The 21,823-nt window shown below is 41.0% G+C and overlaps 1 pseudogene; it reads left to right on the top strand.

Moving 5' to 3' along the window:
• Positions 1-1,166: 1,166 nt before the first annotated feature.
• On the top strand, positions 1,167-1,571 carry LOC142430919 (fatty acid-binding protein 5 pseudogene; annotated as a pseudogene).
• Positions 1,572-21,823: the final 20,252 nt, after the last annotated feature.

The raw sequence follows: 21,823 nt of genomic DNA, 5'->3' as shown, positions 1-21,823 counted from the left end.
CAAATCTAATTAGACCAGTGCATGCACACTGCTACAAATAAGCGCCCAAAACACAGGGAATCCAGGATAGATAAACCCCTCAGGGCCATCAATGATATTAGAGATACTAGAAGAATTATAGGAGGGTGAGGGGAAAAAGGGGGAATCAATCACAAAGATGGACATATGGGATGAACAATGGAAAGTGGGTGAGGTGTGACAGAGGATGATAAAAGATATGAAACTAATCTATAACTTATCAAGGGTTCATGAGGGAGTCAGGTGGGGCAGGAAAAGAGAAGAAATGGGGATCTGATATCAGGGGCTCAAGTGGGAAGGGAATGCTTTGAAAATGATGATGGCAGCATATGTGCAAATGTGCTTGACACACTGGATGCATGTATGCATTGTGATAAGAGCCCCAATGAAAGTATTATTTTTTTAAAAGAAGATTATGATGGCAACAAATGCAAAGAAAAAAAGAATGTAAGTAAACCTTAGAATTATCAATCATTTGAGAACAAGGGCAGCATTTGCCAAAGGATAAAGTTCAAAGGGGTCAGAAAAGAAAGAGGACTGAAAAAGAGAAGCTCAGATAGGAAGTAGGATAAGGGAAGTTACTTTGTGGAGATTGCAATCAATGACTGGAAACGCAATGTGTATAAGTTGTGGAATGGAAAAGTGATGTGCACTGTAAAGCTTCACTCATGTCACAAAAAGAATTTAAACATACATGTAAAAGGGAGAAAAAGTAAAAAGACAAAGGTCTGGACTTCGCTGAAGTAGATGTCTTGGATGAATTTGTTTAGCCTAAAACGTTTAAAATAGTTTAAAGTTTCATGTGTTAAAGTGAATAGGTTCTGCCAGGAGCACGGACTTAAGATAATACTTGTTCGATTTCAGATCATTATATTAAGATGTAGGTAATAAACAAAATAAATTTCCTTCTCTTCTCTTGATGGTGGCTAGGGTAGCAGGAGTGTAGTCACTGCCCAAATGCATGCAGACCTGACTCTATGCAGAAGAAAATAATTGAAAATCTAGGAATCAATTCATAAAAATATTCACCTAACTGGCACCAGGCAGAACAAATCTGAAATTAGTTTTAAAAGACCTACCTCTGACACCGCGCTCGCCCGCCACACTCTCCTCTACCTACTCCGCTCGCCTGCCCGTCCTCGCCCACCATGGCCACCATTGAGCAGTTCGTGGGAAGATGACGCCTGGTGGACAGCAAAGGCTTTCATGAATACATGAAGGAACTAGGAGTGGGAATGGCTCTTCGAAAATGGGGGCAATGGCCAAGCCTGACTGTGTCATCACTTGTGATGGCAAAGCCCTCACCGTGAAAACAGAGAGCACTTTGAAAACCACAGTTTTCTTGTAACCTGGGAAAGAAGTTTGAAGAAACCACAGCTTACGGCAGAAAAACTCAGACTGTCTGCAACTTCACAGATGGTGTTTTGGTTCAACACCAGCATTGGGATGGGAAGGAGAGCACAATAACCAGAAAATTGGAAAATGGAAAATTAGTGGTGGAATTTGTTATGAACAATGTCACCTGTATTCGGACCTATGAAAATGTAGAATAAAAATTCCATCATCGCTTGGACAAGAATTAGCTGTGAGAAGGAACAAGCTCAGTTCAATGAGCAAATCTCCATACTGCTTTGTTGTTGTTGTTGTTATTATATTCCATTACTTCGATCACACACAGTTTTACATGCAACTATTTCCAAGTGTTGACTTGATTAGGATCACCCCTCTGATGAATAAGTGAATGTGTTTGTGCTAAAAAAAAAAAAAAGACCTACCTCTTTCCCTTATTTAAGCATGAATTATTCTACCTGATGAGGAAGTACATTAAAATGTGTAGCTGAAGAGACTAATGAAAACCTTTTGCAGCAAAGGAATGAACAACTTGGAAAAAAAGGTGTTCTGTGCCACGGGAAAGGCAGGCACATCTGAGAGACCAGTAGAAAGTGTGCGGGAGGAAAGTAACAGTTAGAAAGCCGTATCTCAGATCCAGGTTCAGGATGGCTGCCTAGGGATAAGAGAGCTGCCCCTGAAAAAAACCCTGCCACCACAGTGACCGTCAAGTAGAAATAACTGTAGGGTGCATCAAGGTCCTTTAGGGGAACATAAGGGAAGACAAAACCAAACACAAAATTTAAAATGAGGTTTTATAGAGGAATCTGAGGCCTTTGGTACTGTGATAGTTAAGGTGTATTGTGCTAACCTGGCCGATAAACACATGGTAAATTAATTGGAGGGCGGAGAGTTACATGGCTCAGTGAGGCTCGCCTTTCTAGTTCTCTGGTGTCTTGTTCTCTGCTGGTCAGATCAGTGTGTGGCTCCGTTAGCTAGTTTTTTGCCTCAGCTGGCAAGGCTCCCTTCCTGTGAGACATCCTGATGCAGCCCTGGGTGCTGGAGAAGCCTCATGGAGACCCCTGCCACCGCTGAGATGCTTACATGCTCACTAATTCGGCTTTCCTACTGCAGTCAGTGTCATTGCGTGTGCTTTTTGAGATTGAGGACTTTATAGATCAGTTTAGGACATATGGGCTTGGATAGCACTGGGTTGGGATGCTTTTTTAATGTACACTTACCACTTATATAAAACTCTCTCGTATACATGTGAGTTTCTGTGTGTTTGTTTCTCTAGTCTACCCAGACCAATGCAGGTACTTTTAGCAAAAACTAATTTTAACTTTAATGGACATTGCATATAATTAATTACAAATGGTACCCTGACTGTATTTTCACACACATTGGCAATAAGGGTCAAGTAGGAGTTAGCTTATTATCCAACCCCAAGGGAAAACATCATATATAACACAATATGCTGATATGTATGGTTATATTGAACATGTCCATCCACCCACAAAAAGTAATGACTGATACAAAAGAGTAAGAAAAGGGTCATCATTCATACAACATCAACACGAGATTCACACTGGACACAGAGATGGGTCCCATAAAGTTAAATATGAACCTCATACTCAATATGATGACTATGCTAACAAATATCTAGGAAAACATCATTACACATGTTATAAGTAGTATGATAAACAAGGTCACAAAGAAGATGACCTAATAAAAAGTAAAAAATAAAGTGGGGCTTTATTTTTTGGAGACAATTATAATAGAAAAATAAACACTCCTAGACAATCATGTAAAATATGCTCAAGGAAAAGAGAATACACAGAAAAGAAGACAATGGAGCATTGGGCATCTCAGACCCCTTTCTTCACCTGGAGTTCTGGAGTCACACTGCCTTCTCCCGGCCTCCTTTCACAGTGATGCGTGACAATGGCCTGTGCACAATGTAGCTCAGCATTCAATGAATTTACTCTAAAGGAGTCTCTGGGGATGTGCACTCAGGACATCAGAGTAGGAGCATAGTTTGTGAATGCACCACTTCATAGTTTGCCGCCTCATAGCTGTTGTCAAGAGACCCAACTGGGGGTGGTTGGGTGGAAACTATGTCTGTGAGTTTTACAAATCCTCATCTAACCCCTGCAGCTGAACCTGGAGATACAAATACCTGAAGGGACATGCCTGAGCCATGTGATCAGAGAAAGCATTACCAAACCTTCACGTTTCAATTCCTGAGCTACTCACCTCGGAGAGCTGGCCCAGGAAGAGGAAGAAACGGACATATTCTTGGAAACAAGAAACCAGTCCCCTGATTCTAGGGTGTGTTATCCAGAATGAGTAAGAACTAATATAGTACACAATGAGACTCCATCTGGTGGACTGATACTGAGTGGTACCTTTGTAATAAAGTTTAAAAAGGGGGTTTATCTGGGATAGGAATATTGTCTGTTTCCCCAGAGAATACAGTTCTGTCCATGATTCTCTATTCACCCAGGCCAAGGTCCAGTTACTCCAGGCTACAGGAAGTGATGAGGAAGATAGATGAGTAGCTAGACATGGCTCAGGATTGAGGATGACTTCAGGAATAAAGGCAGTGGTCTTCTGCACTCAGCGACTTATAGATTTTTAAGGCACGCACAGTGAATGCAAGGACATTTTAATTGTCAGATACACATTTTCTCTTCTGCGTTAGATTACGGTAAGATTATTAGATATTTAAAAGTTTGATGATTAGTGAAATTTAGCAATATCATTGAATTAACCCAAAGTGTCTCCAATGTTTGCTGTACGTAGGAAAGGTTTTTGTAAGTCACTTGAAAGGAACAGCTTTTCTTCAACAACTACACTGCTATTTCTACTCAAGAGTCACTGTAGTGGTGAAAGAGTCCATGTCACACTAAAGCAATTTACCTCTGACACGGGAAGATATTTCTTATACATAAAGTCATCATAAATAATGTTATTTATACCAAATAATTCATTTTATATCAAATCTTATACTGAAATATGTGAAATTGCTCACTTAAGGTTGTGTGTCAGTAAATACAAGGAATGTTGTTGATATCCTACAATAAATTATTAGCAAAGCCACTAGAAGCAGGATGAGTTGATTAACAGGACAAATGTAATGCTGTAGCTGAAGCCAGACTCAGCTGACATTCTGTGTGATTGTGAAGGTTAAGATACAACATTTGACATTAAGAACTGAATTATCTCATTTGATCCTAGAGATCTCCCTGAATCCTGAATTTGCACAGATAAGTTAGTGTCTGCTTTGATCATCATGAGCTGAAGTTATTGAAATATAAACAGATACAAAATATTAGTACCCAGATAATAAAATACAATTGATGGGTATATGTATTTGCCGATGTGATTCCAGAAACAAGAAGTTTAATTAGAATGTATTTATCTGAAATACATGAGAACTCTGATACAGGGACAGGGGCGCCTGGCAGTCATTTTCTGCCCTAAAGGGACAGGCTATTTGTTGCTGTAAAACAGATTATGTTCTCCTGTTACAGTAAAACGTTTGAATTCACAGGCATCACGAGCAGGCACAGAATTATTATTTTTAAATTAGAGAGAGATTCCCTAGGGAAACTGTGGGATTTAGAAGAATCTGCAGATCCCCACAGGAAACCAGACGTGAAACTCCTGCTACACCTGCTCCTGGGTCTATGTCCTGTGCTCTGTGGGTCCTGAGCGCCCCCTGGAGACCAGTGTCCTGCCTGCAGGGGAAGTTTTTGTCTGAGTGCTCACTGACTTCCCTTCACTGTGTCTCTTGCACAGTAATACGTGGCCGTGTCCTCAGCTTTCAGTCTGTCCATCTGAAGATAGAGTGTGTTCTTGGAGTTGTCTCTCGAGATGGTGAATCGGCCCTTTACGGAGTCAGTGTAGTGTGTGCTACCACCAGAACCACTAATGTGTGCAAGCCACTGCAGGCCCTTCCCTGGAGCCTGGCGGATCCAGTGCATGTAATAGCTACTGAAGGTGAATCCAGAGGCTGTACAGGAGAGTCTCAGAGAACCCCCAGGCTTTCTCAGATCGTCCCCAGACTCCATCAGCTGCACCTCACACAGGACACCTGCAAACACAGAGGTACCGTGATTAGACAAAACACATACAAACTAAGGTACTCACAATTACACACATACACATCAAGGTCTACAACAATTACCATGTAAAATGGCCAAAATGAAAGCCAAGGTTGTTACAAAATTCATTATGTGTCCTGTGCTCTAACTCCTGGACACAAAATGGAGACAGCAGAGACCCCCAGAGACTGGGACTGTGCTGAGATCTCCCACATCAGGGCTGGTTTATCAGAAGCTGGAGAGCTGCATTTGCATGTCCCCTGGTATTTAGAAGCAGCTGAGTAGAGAATATGAGCATGAGTTCTCCCTCAGACTCAGAGAAACACAAGCACTCTCAAGGGGAAATAGGGATTTTAAACAGGCTGTTCATCAAGCATTCATTTAGTTGTTGTATATTATCAGTATTTTTAATGTAGTATTTAATTTATAAACTTTACATTACATGCACAACAACTTTGTGCTATGAGAACTCACAACGCATCCTCTCATCCTTTTTAAGATGTGGATATGTGTGACAATAGTGGACGATTCTATTATTTGTTTCTTTCATGAGAACATTTTTTCCCTGCCTTCTCAAGAATTTCTCCATTCAAGTGATATTTTTACACTGTGGGCATGAAGTTATCCATAGAATATGCGACATGGTGTCTCCTGTCTGGTTTCTGATGTGGGAGGTTCGGGTGCTCCCTCTTTTGTCACGATCAGGAAAAGTGGGTGTTTGTTACCTTACTTCATCTTCTCACAGAATCCATTTTTCGTAATCAGCTTACTAATCCTGATCCCTCCATTTCATTTATTTCAATTCTTATACTTATTTATTTCACCCTGCTGCCTGTGCTGGGGCATACTCATCCCTTTTTCTAGTTTCATAAGTGGAAACTGAGGTAATTCATTTCAGAGCTGTATTTCCATATTACACAGATATTTGTGGCTATGGATTCCCCACTAAGTTCTTTTCAGTTGAATCCCACAGCTTGTTATGTTGTGCTTTCATTTTCATTCTGTCCAGTACAACCCTGAAGGATGTAAAAATAATTAAATACATCATATCTATTTAGGATACAAATAGGGTTTGCACATATAAATGTATGCATTGCTCACACTCATTCACACCCATCGAGTCAGTGCAGACTCATAGCGACCCTGTAGGACAGGGGGGAGCTTCCCCTGAGTATTTCTGAAAGTGTAACCCTTTATGGGAGCAGAAAGCCCAGTCTTCTTCCTGTGGAGCTGCTGGTGGTTTTCAAACTACTAGCTCTCTGTTTTTCAGCCAAGTAAGTAACCACGGACACCACCAGGAATTATGCAATTTTGTATATGCCTATAATGTATAAATGAATGAATATCCTAAAGTCTATTGGATTTTGCCATAAATACTAAGGTGGAGTATATCCATGGGGAAAATATTTTAGAGGGAAGGAAACCCTAGGTCCTGCTCCCATGACTCTGTATTGCCCTTGCCCGAGAAGCCTGGCTGTGCTTTGTTAACCCCACATTGCAGTGAAGTGTGTGTATGGATAGCACTGGCTTCTCCGTCTGTCCCATGCAGAAATGGACACCTGTCCACTCAGTGGTCATTCAGTCAGCTGCAGGAAGTGTCCACTCTTGTGTGGACATTTTTTGGAGCTTGAGAGTCAACTCCTTTGATTTGAGGAATTGTTGTCTGCTACTGAAACATACTACTCACAGATGTTCCAGCCTCGTCTGCAGCTTTTGGCAGATCCAGCTCTGGCAGTATAGAGTCACCAAGATTGCGAAGCTTAAGCAGGGCCCTTCACTCCTGGGCTCAAATCCTAATGCTGTGCCTGTCACAAGACAGCTGGGATGCAAGAAAACAGTCAATAATGAAAATTTCTTTAACGTCTGCCCATTTTTAGAGTTTCTTGACACTACTGGAGAGGAGTAACCTTCAGGGTGAAAAATATCCAAAGTAAAAACAGGAGCTATGGACACGGTCTGTAAATACTAGAGAACTTGGCCCACCATATGACCTTTTACCAAGTTTTGAGATTTAACCTGGAAATTGCATAAGTGATTTGATATGTGAAGCCTTGGGGTGAGGTGTGAGAAGTATCCAGTCTAATGCCCTTCTCTGCAATGGGCCTTCATTTATTGGGAAATCAAGAGCCTTAAGCTGCAGATCAGAGAAGCCGTTGGTCCTCAGTGAACACAGTTTAAATGAAGCGTGATTTCATAGAAATCCTGACTGATAGTGGACATTTATTCTATCCTATTGTTGCATTTCTCAGCGCATTCTCTGGGGAGTTCACTCCTCTTTCTTTATCCTACCATCTCACTTAACATCAGTGGGGACAGAACATGTGGTACAGTTTTGAGACTCAAAATGGACAAAGGACATGAATAAGTACTTTACCAGTGAATACATTCAAGTTGCGAAGAAACACAGACAAAAACATATTATCTCACATTACTCATCGGTGCTGTTCTTGTTAGATGATGTCCAGTTGCATTCAGCTCATTCTCACTATACAGAACATGTTCTGATCTACGGCATTCCCTCAACCATTCTTCTGTTTGAACCCATTCTTCCAGAGATCATATGAATCAATACTGTGGATGGTTTTTTTGGTGGTTTTTTTTACCTGAACACTTATTTTTGAAATCTCATCAAAAGAACACAACTGCTTCTACAGGGACTGGCCCTCCTTGTTACATATGTAAAGTATATGGCATGACACCTCCCCATTCTGGATTCTAAAGAGCATTCTTGCTATAATTCATTCAAGACAGATACGTCATCTCGCAGGCATTGAATGTTACTGATGTCCACAAACCCCATAATTTTAATTCATTGATCCTTTCTAGTATTCCTTAGAATCCCTAGTCCAGCTCTCCTGTGGGTTAAATGAGGCCATTGAAAAGACTAGGTGCTCCTGAGTTCTCAAACAGATTTATTTTCTTTTAAAAAAATCATTTTCCTGTACTATATATCCTTTATTTCTCCTTTCTCTTCAAAGGTGTTTACAATATAAATTATTCCATTTTATAGTGTCCCATAAAATTCTTATATTTTATTAGGATTTAAAAAAATAGAGATGGTTCTTTTAATTTATTCACACAAGCGTTTTCTTGAAGCGCATTGATTCAGGTTTCCATTATTTCAATTTCACTAGTTTTATCTTTCACACTTATTTATTTCAACTATCCTAGCATTTCCCTTCTGGATTATTTGGTGTTGTTGAATTATTCCTAAATTTTACCGAGGTTTTTAGAAATTTTAATTTTTTTCTCCAAATCCTTTTTTGTTTTTATGTAGCTTTTTAAATAATATTCCTCCATTTGTTTAAAGCAGCTGGACCTCATTCTTCTGAACTCCGTTATGAGTAGCTGTAGCTCTAATCTGGAAAATCTCCCGTGTCTGTAACTGTCTCTTTTTGCTGGTCATATGGAAATGGACTTGGTAGTATTCCCTTTGCACTAGTTGTAGCTATGGAAAGTTCAAGTGTTGCAGATATTGCAAGTTCAAACTTATTCTGAAAATAGTTTGAAAACAAACTAAAGACGGTCCCTAAACCCCTTCAGAGCCCCAGTCTCAGGTTAGCTTCTATAGTTGCCAGGGGGTGGAAATAAATGACAAAAATGGTGTCTTCTAAAAAATTTTATCTTTGAAAAAGGGAGAAAATAATGGCTGAGACATTCAAGCTGTCCACCAGGTATCCATCTCTGTCTCAGGAGAGGGACTGTAACTTTTGTCTTCACCCAGATGAATGCCACAGCAAAACCCCAGGTCAATGTAACACTTCCCTTTTAAAGAGGGAACTGATGTGTGGCTTACCCATTAATAAACCCGAGGGCTATTTTGGAATTAATGCAGCCAGAATGCTCCTTAAAGACAAGGTTGGAGAGACTTCATCTCACATATTTTGGACATACTATCAGAAGAGACCAGTCCTTCAAGAAGGACATCATTCCTGTTATAGGAGAAGGTCAGTGAAAAAGAAGACCCTTAACAGGATGGATTGACATCAAGGCTGCAACAGTGGAATCAAATATAAGAACAACTGAGAGGACGACACACAAGCAGGCAGCATTTCTTCCATTGTAATAGGGTCTCTATGAGTGGAAACAGACTGAATGGCCCCAAACAACAACAACAACAGAGATGCAGGGATTTAACTAATCACAGCCTCTCTCATGCTATATTCAGCCAGGTTTGCTCTCTTCCTGAGGGGACTCTCTCTCACGGAAAAGGAGAGGAAGTGGTTCCTCTGTCCTTCACAGCGGTGTGGATTGAGGACAGAGCTCACCTCTCTCTCTCTCAGTTCTGAGGAAAAGAGTGCTGGGCGAGAGATTGTACAGCATGGACTTTTGTTGGACCACCTAGAAATTGCCACTTTCCCAGACTACTTGAACAAGCGTGCTCCCTCCAAAATGTCTGAAACTTATGGTTTTTATTCTCTCTCTCTCTCTCTCTCTCTCTCTCTCTCTCTCTCTCTCTCTCTCTCTCTCTCTCTCTCTCTCTCTCTCTGTGTGTGTGTGTGTGTTTTACTGTTTGGTGAGTTTTTTGCAGGAAATGTTGCTTGTTTGTTCTGAGATATTTTATTGGAATAGGTGGTTGCAGAGTGTCTGGATATGTTTTCCCAGAAGAATTTTCAACACTTTTAAGGCATCATGTTTAGCATTCATGCTCAATGCAATCTGTGGTGTGATTTCTACATTGTTTCTTAAGTATGATTTCTTAATCATGCATAACAATAATATGGAGTCATTCAAAACTTCAGTAATTTATCTGCGCATCATACTATGCTGATAAAATAATCTAAGAAGTTGTCCTAAATGAGCAAGAACAGAAAGATATGATTGGAATAAGCCTTATTAATAACCTATATTATGCAGATGGCATAATACTGCATGCTGTAAGGTAGTATGACTTGAAAAACATACCATTTAAAACCAGCGACTGCAGCCTTCACTTTGTATTACAACTCAATGGAGGGAAAATCCTCACTTGCAGACCAATGAATAATACAGTGGTTAGGAGAAATAATATTAAAGTTGTTAAGTATTTCATCACAGTTGGATCTACAGTGAATGTTCACAGGAGCCATAGACAGATGATGTATGTCACTGGGCATTTCTGCTGCACAAGATCTGTTTATAAAATTAAAAAGCAATGTCTCTTTGAGGTCTAAGCTGTACCTGGCCCAAGTTGTTTTATTTGCAATGGTTTCATATGCCCCTGAAAGTTAGACAATGGATGAGGATGTTTAAAACTGAAACACTGTATTTGAATTATGGTACTGGTGAAGAATTTGATAGTATGATGAACTGCCAATTGTGTCTTGGAAAATGTACAGTTATAATGCTTCTTAAAAGAGAAAATATGAATATTTCATCTTAAGCTTGTTGTACATGTATCAGAGAGACCAGTGCTTGGAAAAGGACATCATGCTTGATAAGGCATAAAGTCATTGGAAATAAAGGATGAACTGCAAAGAAAGAGAACATCACAGTAACTACAACAAAGAGCTCAAACATTACAAGTGTGAGGATGAAGTAGGACACATATATGTTTCATTCTGTTTTATCTAAGCTTGCTGTGAGACTGACATGATTAAACAGAACTTAAAAAGCAAAATGCAATGTCAATGACAAACATTTTGTTCAATAATGTGGTAATGAAAGTGTTCCCTTTACTAATTCGAACCTGTTATGCATGGCATTTAATATCAATTTTATTTAATATTGTGCTGCAAGTCTTAACTGCAGCTATCAATGAAGAAGTATATAACAAAGACATCCAAATTAGCAGCAAAGAAGTAAAACGCTCTATATTTTGTTACATTCTAAATATAGAAAACCCAAAGGTCGTGCAAGAAATTTCACAGGGTATAATATCATTATAGACAAATCAGTTTGACAACAAAGCCCACATGGATGAAGCACACCAGCCTGTGCGATCACGAGGTTCAAAAGTCATCATGGATAAGGCATCATCATCAAAAAAAAATTCTTACCATAGTGAATGAAGGGGGAAGTGCGGAGTGGAGACCCAAAACCCAATTGTCGGCCACTGGAGACCTCCTCACAGAGGGGTCTAGGAGAGGAGATGAGTCAGTCAGGGTGTGATGTAGCACCGATGAAGAATACAGCTTTCCCCCAGATCCTGGATGCTTCCTCCCCTGCAACTACCATGATCCGAATTCTACCATGCAAGTCTGGATAGAGCAGAAGTTATACACTGGTGCATATAGGAGCTGGAGGCACAGGGAATCCAGGGTGGATGATACCTTCAGGGGGTGAGGGGCAATACTGGGAGAGTAGAGGGTGAGAGGTTTGGAAAGGGGGAACTGATTACAAGGATCTACATGTGACCTCCTTCCTGGGGGATGGACAACAGAGAAGGGGTGAAGGGAGACGCCGGATAGGGCAAGATATGACAAAATTATAATCTATAAATTATCAAGGGCTCATGAGGGAGGGGGGAGCAGGGAGGAAGGGGGAAAAAAAGAGGACCTGATGCAAAGGGCCTAAGTGGAGAGCAAATGCTTTGAAAATGATTAGGGCAAAGAATGTGCAGATGTGCTTTATACAATTGATGTATGTATATGTATGGATTGTTATAAAAGTTGTATGAGCCCCTAATAAAATGTTAAAAAATAAAAGAAAAAGCAGTTTGAATCCTGTGTACCAAAATAGAAAGCTCTGAAAAGGAAATCAAGAAAACAATACCATTTACCATAGCTACATGTAAGATAATAAAATTGGAATAAACTTAATCAGAGAAACAAAAGTCTTGAATAAAGAAAAGTATTTTAAAGAACACTACTACAAGATTCCAAAAGACACACATCAATAGAAGGATAGGTCATACTGGTGAATAGTAAACTTTTACTTTGTGAAAATATCAAACTACCCAAAATAATCTATAATTAAATGAAAATTCTGTTTGACATCACATCATCTTTCTGTAAGGCAAGGGAAAAATTACTGACCTGATCTTAAAAGAAAGGAAAGAGACTGAGAATAAGAAAGATAGAAACTGCCACTCTGTAGAAACTCTGATGGTGTAATGGATTATACAATGGGCTACTAACTGCAAGGTTGGTAGTTCAAAATTACCAGCCACTTCTCTGTAGAAAGATGAAGCTTTCTGTTCTTGGACAACGTTACAATCTCAGAAATCCAAAGGGACTGTTATGCTTTGTCCCATAGGGTTTCTTTGAGTCTGAATTGACTCAACAGCAGTGAGTTGGGTGCTTGGGGGTCCAGCCCTATAGCTGCACCTGAGATAGACCCAAGGAACAAAGACAATCACAATGAGCCATGTGTTCAAGTGAAGAATCTCCACACTTTCATGTCTCAATCCCTAAGACACTCTTTCTAGAAACATCCACCAGAAAAGAATCAGTGTGTTTCACGTTTCCTAACTGTGAATCAGTCAGATTTTAGGGAAGAACCTGGACTGAATTAATTTATATATAAAGTCAATTGTGACATACAGAATATATTTTAGTAATCAAAGGCAGATGATCCACTCAAGAGAGAATTTAAAAACAGTTCCTTCGCAAATTAATGGATTCAAACCTGAGGACACAGGCTTGTATGACCATGAAAACTATAATGACGAGAAGTCGATGTGAACCCCAATAGGGTTACCCCTACTTTCCACGTTGGGTCTTGCCAGTTTTACACCTGACCAATTTTATCATTTATTTTGGTGATATACATTTCTGTTGTCTTTTTGTGACAACTTTGTACCTTACCCAAATATATCCTTTCTAAATTTTACACCTTCTTATTTTCTTCCTTTTTACATTAGAAGAAAATAGAGAAGTTCCTACTGGAATTCCCTCTAACTCTATTGCTGAACAGTTTGAACAAAATCAACTAAAAACACTGCAGTACATTTGCTTGTGCTCCTACCAGCACTTGCTCCTGGGTCCTGGGCCTGTGCTCATTGGTCCTGAGCTGCCCCTGCTGTTCCAAAAGCTCCTCTGTCCAGCCCCTCCAGCTGTTCTGGAGGGAAGTTTGTGTGATGGCCCATGCTGACATCTCTTCACAGTGTTTCTTGCACTGTAATTCACAACCATGTTATCTGTACTCACAGAGCTGAGGTGTAGGGAGAGCTGGTTCTTGTATGTGTCTGGGTTGATGACTAGATGTTCTCTGAGAGATGGTGTGTATCTGCTAAACCACTCTGGCCTGTAGAATGTCTGTCTCAATCCACTCCTGGCCTCTCCCTGGGTGCTGCCTGACCTGATCGCATGCAGCCGCTCTCTGACACTGACCCCATGGGAAGGCCAACACCATAAGGAGAAGGAAGAAGAGGAAGGGGGTAGCTATTTTAGTTCTAAGGTCACCCTGACACTGCAGGCTCTGGAGCTTCCTCATGGAGTGGCCATATTTAAAAAGGAAACTATGCCAAGAATTTCCTACCAGTGTCACTGGCTCATAAAGTAGCACCTTGTTAATACATTGCCAAAGATAGATCTATTGGACGAATTCTCTAGAGTTGTTTCTGGGAGCAAGTCAAATGTGGCAGGTGAATTAAGCCATCCAGCCAGCAATCAAGGAAAGACACACACACACACACACACACAATACAACCCTAAGTCATTGATTATATTCAGACTGAAAGCCACCCTCTATTACTCAATAGAATTGGTCCTTGGGGTTTCTGGAACTTTTCATATTTACAAGAGAAATAATGTCATATTTATGCTAACGACAGGCTGACCTTGTGCTTAGAAGTCCAATCTTAACTTACACAGTCCCCAAGGCTCTTTTTATTTCTGCCCATGGGGTCTTTATGACAGTTGGTGTGATGTTACTTTCCTGTGGTCTTCAGCTTGGTTTATAGCACGTGCACCATCTTTTCCATCTACTTTTTCTTCTTCCTTGTTTGCAACAACTAAAACTTGGAGATCCCATTACACAATTTTGAAATACTACTCAAATGTTTGCAAATACCCTTTTTAACAACATAAACAGCAACTGTGGATTTTGCACATAGAATTTATAGAATAAAATTGACTGCATCATGGGAGGAATTGATGGAGAGGCTCTTTACCAGGAACCCCCCAAAAGGCAGATGCTGACTGTGGAACAGACATACATTGATCATATGCAAGTTCATACTGAAGTTGGAGAAAATTAAAACAAGCTCATGAGATCCAACATACGACACTGAGGATCTCTTACTTGAATTTTGAGAACATTTTGAGAATAGATTTGACTCTTTGAACACTAGTAACAGAAGCCCTATAAGTTGACATCAAGAATCTCATATTTTGGCAACACTGAAGCTTCAGCTCAGGGAGAGAGACATGTCTGATGGGAGCACACAGGAGCAAATGAAGGGAGAGGAAGAGAGAGTGGACCACATCTGTGGGGGATAAGACCAGCTAGCCTGCATCAAACTGGGTCCGAAATGAGGCGTGCGGATGAAAGGAAAAGGAAGAGACATACAAAGTATGGGATTGGGAGGACTTCAATCTGATGGACTGAAGTACCAAGTATATTCAAAACTTGGTTTTTATACTTTTCTTACACAAGGGAATGGTTACAGAATTAACATCAAAGAATTTGCTTTAAAAAAACACCTGGAACCTCTTATCTATGCAGGTGTTACTTAACTAGGCACACTTTCTAAACACTTGAATAATAACAGCACTATATTCTAAGTAAACACAGGACAAGCAGGGTTCAAAAAAGAATCATAAAAAGGTCATAAACAACTGAGTTATCTCACACTGCTTTCAGCTACAAGGTCATAAAGAACTGAGTTATCTCACAATGCTTTTAGCTACAAGGTAAACAGAGGCACAGGGGACTAATTAGTCACCCACCAATAAACACCTGGACCAGCAAACTTCCTACACACATCCTAGCCCACCAAGCCCCGAGGATCATATTCCCACTCAGAGCAGTCAATACACAGAGAGGATCATAGAGCTGGCCTCACTACAAGACATAACGACCCTTACTGACCCATAGCATTATGTGGGGGGCAGCACTGTGGGAATTGCACCTAAATCTGCCTCCACCACACTGAGGCAAAGCACTAAGGGCATGCAACAGAACAGCAAGGGAACAGAGCAAGGAAGTCCCCAGAGAATATAAAAAATGCAGGCTTTGTTGGGTTTGTTTTTGGTTGTTGTTTTCTTTTGTTTTCTTGCTTTGTTTTGTCTGTTTTGTTTTTTGTGCAGATTATTGTCTTTGCAGGTCTATCTAGATTAGATATGTGGGACAAAAAATCTGGATGAGAAAACTATGGGACCGAGAGTTCAGAAGTGGGGACATGGGAGAAGGGGAGGAATGGGAAAGGAAGTGGGTATTAACAAACCCTCGGACAAGGGAACAACAAGTGATCCAAATTGATGGCAAGGATGGTGTAGGATGCCTGGTAGGGCTTGATCAAGGGCAATGTAACTGAGAGGAGTTTCAGAAAACAAAATGAAGGTGAACATGATAGTGGGACGAGAAGAAAGTAAAAGGAAATAGAGGAAAGAACTAGGAGGCAAAGGCTATTTATAAAGGTGTTCATCCAGGCATGTACATATGTAAATACATTTATATATGATGATGGGGAAATAGCTATATGTGCATACATTTATAGATCTAGTATTAAGGTAGCAGATGTACATTGGGCCCCTACTCAAGTATTTCCTCAATGCAAGAACACTTTGTACTATTAAACTGGCATTCCATGATGCTTACCGTCCCTCCATAATTGCTGAAGACAGAGCGAGTGCATAAACAAATGTGGTGAAGAAACCGAATAGTATCCAGCTGTCAAAAGGTATAATGTCTGTGGTCTTAAAGGCTTGAAGATAAACAAGTGGCCATCTAGCTCAGAAGCAACAAAGCCCACATGAAAGGACCACACCATCCTGTATGATCAAGAGGTGTCAATAGGATCAGATATCAGGCATCAAACCCAGAACAAAAAAATTCTATCAATGTGAATTAGGGAAGTAGAGAAGCAAAGCCCATCTGTAAGCAACTGGACATCCCCTTTCAGAAGGGTTGGTGGGAGGAGATGAGCCAGTCAGTGTGCAGTATAGCCTGATGAAACGTACAACTTTCCTCTAGTTTTTTATAGCTTCCTGTCCCACTCCCCCGGCCCTCACTATCATGGTCCCAATTCTATCTTACAAATCCGCCTAGACCAGAGGATGTACACTGGTACAGATAAGAACTGGAAACACAGGAAATCCAGGACAGATAAACCCCTCATGGCCAATAATGAGGATAGCGATACCAGGAGGGGAAGGGGAAGGTGGGGTAGAAAGGGGGAACCGATTACAATGATCTACAAATAACTCTCGCCAAGGGGGAACAAACAACAGAAAAGTGGATGAGCGGAGATGTTGGTCAGTGCAATATATGAAAAAATAAAAATAATTGATAAATTATCAAGGGTTCATGAGGGAGCAAAGATGAGGAAGGGAGGGGGAAAACTAGGAGCTGATACCAAGGGCTCAAGTGGAAAGAAAATGTTTTGAGAATGATGATGGCAACAAATATACAAATGTGCTTGACACATGGATTTATGCATGGGTTATGATAAGAGTTATATGAGTCCCCAATAAAATAATATTTTTAAAAATGTATAGATGGTCCAAAAACCATAACTGCTGTGGAATTTCTTTGTCTTCTCTCTCTCTTGCCTCTCAGCCCTGCATAACTTGAAACACCTGTGGCTCTGACCCCACCGTCCCTTTCCTTTCCTGCTCCTGCTGAAGAAGCCTCAGCTGTGGCATCGGAACTGTCTAATTCTTTCCTCGCCAGACTCAGTTGTAGTTTGTTAGTGGGTCAGTATTAAGCCTAATTTTCTTTTCCTTTCTGTAATAGCACCTCTCGTGGTCTCTATACTTGTAAGTTAGCTAATCTCTGACTTTAGACAAACGGCCAGCTCTAACCTTTGTTTATGCAGCTATGCTAAATCCCTTTCACCTCATTTCCTTTGATTTCCTGTTTCCTCAAACCTCAACTCCCTCCATGAATCTATTAATTAAAGGTTTCCCTCTGTTTTTTGTCTCTGAAAGACCTTACAGTTAGCAGCTGAGTATTTAACCCACTGTATAAGCCTAGCATCTTAGAAATTTGCTAGCAAATGGAGTATCCTCATCGTTAAAGAATGTTAGCTTCTCCTTCTAAGGATACCATGAAAATGAAATAAATAAGAGCCACACAGAATACAAAACAAAACAAAACTCAAGGTATCTTTAGGGATGTCTGACAGCCAGGCAAGCAGGGGAAGTCCCTTACCTCATTTAAAAGGCTTTTGCCTTGTTGTCAAAGTCTCTGCTTCACTGTGTCTTGGACGTAGTAATCCAAGCCTGTGTACTCTGCAGTCACAGTGCTCAGCTGTAGGAACACCTGGTTCTTTTTTATTTAACAGTCTTTAAAATTTATTATTATTAATCATTTCATTGGGGGCTCATACAACTGTTATCACAATCCATACATCCCTCCATTGTGTCAAGCACAATGTACACTTGTTGCCATTATCATTATCAAAATATTTGCTTTCTACTTGAGCCCTTGGTATCAGCTCCTCCTTTTCCCCTCCCTCCCTGCTCTCCGCTCCCTCATGAACCCTTGATAATTTATAAATTATTATTATTTTGTCCTATCTTACACTGTATGTCATCTCCCCCCTCCCCCCTTTTCTGTTGTCCATCCCCCAGGGAGGAGGTTATATGCAGATCCTAGTAATTGGTCTCCCTTTCTCCCCACCCCTTACCTCCATCCTCCCGGTATTGCCACTCTCAGCACTGGTCCTGAAGGGATCATCTGTCCTGGATTCCCTGTGTTTCTGGTTTCTATGGCACACTTGGCTCTTGTTTGTGTCTCTGGATAAACTCAGCCGACACTTGAGGTCAGGGCTGTAGTTGGTACTCTCTGAGGTCCAGATCCCACCAATCCACTGCAGCCCTTTTCCTGGAAGAAGTCAAATACATGACACACAATATTTAGAAATTTGATTTGTGTAAGTGGCACAAGACAAGTAAGACTGAGTGTCTCTGAGGAGAGGACTTGTCTGTCTCACCATTGCACAATGTGTTCTTTAGCTTGGACACCTGCAAATGAGAACCACTATGAATCACACAGACACATAGCCTTACCCATCAACTATGTCTGCCCCTTACAGGCCACTCATCACCGAGAGGGGCCAACAGTAAAAGGAGGACTAGCATGGATTCCATGGGTGCGAGGGTGGAGACACTGATTCACAAGGTGGACCAGAGTAAAGGGTATGGTATTCCACACCTCACTCAGCCTGGATTTCTTGAAGCTGTTTTATTTGCATGGGTGGAGCTGCAGGGTGCAAGGTGGAGTTGTTCTATAAGAGGGAGATTGAGTGTCTCTGCATATTTTCTAGGTGGAGAGGTCAGGAAAACATCCCCAGCCTACTGAGCAGTAGAGGGACCAGTTCACCCTACAGAGATTTCATAGACATAAATCTGTGCCTGTTGACCCTGACAGTGATTTGCATCCTATTACTTCTTTAATAAAACACTTAACTCTAAGTATGGCTCAGGAGTTCTGTGTGGTCAATGCACTGCATTACAGACACCAGAAGAGAACTAGAGAGTGGCCTGAAGGGAACAGTTGAAGTGAGAACTGGTAAAAAGTGGTTGAAGTTAGAGGTAAACCTGCCCTTCACCTTCTGGGGAACAACCTGTGGTGATCATGTTTCACATTCTCCCCACTGGAATTAGACAGGTTCTGCCACTACTCTGGCTAACACTGCAACTACCAACATTTTACCACTATTGCTCCTCCTTTAGAATCGGTAAGAATTTGACAGTTGACCAGACCAAACTGTGATGACTATAAGAACAATGGGGAAGTTGCATTCTTTTAAAAGAATATTGAGTCTGTGGTGACAGTTTACACAGCAACTTAGTTTTTCCTTGGAGCATTTTCCACCCTGTTTGTTCCCTTTCCGGTAGGAAGTGTTATTCACTGCTGGTGCGAATGCAACATGACAGTTACGTTGTCAGATGAGCTGACAACTTATTGGGGAGCCCAGAGTAGAATGACTATAAGGTACAGTATCTGTGCTCCAAGGTATTTTACTCACTGAGTACATGTTAGGTTTACACACACACACACACACACACACACGTACACACTCCACATGAAAACCCTTTTCAACGTTATTTCTTTGCACCTCCAGTTAAATTTTGTTACAGGGTGATGTTTGGAAGGAAAAGCTTTCACGTAATTAAATATATTTCTATTCCTCACTTTTCTCAATTACTTAAGGATATTGGCACTCATATCATCATAATCACCTCTTCACCACAAACACAGCTGACTCCTCCCCACCTTCCTGTTGTACTCAAATGTGTGCTCCCAGGTATAGTGCTCTGCCATGAAACTATGTGAATATGTTTGTCACACAAACTGTGCATGGCCCAAAGCAGCCACTCAAGGTCTTCTGCAAAAGCCTGCAACATTCAGGCAAGGGCAGAGAATATCTGGAATCTTTCCAGGAGAAATTTACTGACGCACAAGCTTCTTCCATAAAGAGGCAGTGAATTATTTAATGTGGATCTTCCAGCAAAAGCTTCTGTAGGTCTTATGAAAGGAGTTTTTTCCTGTGTGGCTTTGGGTAATAATTTTGGGGAATGCTCTGACAGCATTCCCTTGTGAGTCATCGTTGACAGGTTCGTTGTATCGTGTTGATTATAAAATGAGGCACCCGAGAAGAGTGGGGGTTTATTTTACCAGTAAGGGTCAGGAGCAGAATGTGTCCTCTGATATCCAAGGTCCCTGTGCTGGGTCCTCCTTCATCCAGATGATGCTGTGTCATCCGAGGAGTGGTAGAGAGCAGCAGCAGTAGACCAGAAGCAGGAGCCAGAGACTGGGATAGAGAAGTGGGATTCCTAGGCCACAGATCAAGTAAAACTGTGTGCTTTTGATGTGAGTTGTGTCACGAGTGGCGCGATCAATAATTACTTAATGCTCCTAGACATTTTCAAATGCTCAGTTTATTCACTGCAAACACACATCAAACAATCTAAAAGTCTTAAAATTAACTCAGACTACTAAAGATAAGAATATCAGGGCAAGTATGAGCATCAGGGAATAATAAGAGCACTCTTCACACATACCATTCTAGCATCATAGTCCCAATAAGCATTCCCTTCATCAGTGTACTCATCCCGGGGAGAGTTGGAGAGAGCAGGAGTTGATGTCTCCTTGGTTCTTAGCTCTCTGAAAAGTCAGTGTCTCTACCTGGGTATAAATGGACAGCTTGGCTGGCTTTTGATGTATTCATTGTCCAAGTCAAGTCTTATCAGCATCAAGTCTTAGCCCCACACTTTAGGCGGCTTGGCTGGCTTTTTGGTGTCATCCAGGTTCAGCCAAGTCTTATCGGCATTCCCCAAATTTTGCGGTGGCTCCTTGGACCATCAGTTAATTCTTGACGATGGTTCAACTTTTTGGCTGGGCTCCAATATCATGCTTTGTTACTTCTCTAAAATGGAGTTTATTGTGTTTGTTTCTTGGAAGGTGGCTCAACATCTTTCGAGGTAGTTCAACATCTTGCAAGGAAGTTCTATAATGCTCTCAAGTTACCTCTGGGAACTTAATTGAGGGAGTTAGGCTTTCTGCCCCTGGAGCGGGAGTTGTGTGTCTTCATACTGAGGCTTACTGGCGAGGGTGGTTCAGGATAGTTGATTCAGGAAGCAGGGTTCACTGATTCACATAGCTGGAGCCAAGTGTCTGTGGGTTGAGGCTTATAGTGCAATGCCAGGCCCTCTGGACATGTATTCTTATCTCTGAAAAACCTTTGCAGTGTCCTGACTGAACAACTATCTCCTGAGTTTCTTTTTATTTAAATCATTTGATAGATTCATTAGCATTCCATCCACATGTCATATGATTAATTAATTCAATTACACAAAGAACAGTTGTACAATTATCGCCACAGTCAATTTTACCTTTGCTAGTTGTCAAATCTCCCGTATTAAAAGGCATATGTGCTCCCATGATATTTCCATTACCACATGCCATATTCCTTAAAACAAAGAGTGCTAGAAAAACTGGATCTTCATCTGCAAAAAATAGAACAGGACCCACACCTCATATCAGATACAGAAACAAATTCAAGATAGCTAAATGACCTACATGAAAACCGCAGAACCATAAATAACAATTTAAAAATAGGGGAGAATGTAAGGGCACTCATACAAGGCAAACGAGTAAACACAAGCAACAAATCCCATAGGGAAGAAGCACACCAGCCTGTGTGATCACGAGGTGTTGAAGGGATCAGGTATCAGGCATCAATGAACAAAAAGTCACATCATTTTGAATGAGGGGAAGTGCAGATTGGGGACCCCAGCCCATCTGTAGGCAACTGGACATTCCCTTACAAAAGG

This window comes from Tenrec ecaudatus, chromosome 17, assembly GCF_050624435.1.
Source record: "Tenrec ecaudatus isolate mTenEca1 chromosome 17, mTenEca1.hap1, whole genome shotgun sequence".
NCBI lineage: Eukaryota > Metazoa > Chordata > Mammalia > Afrosoricida > Tenrecidae > Tenrec > Tenrec ecaudatus.
This window is presented reverse-complemented; position numbering and strand designations above follow the sequence as displayed.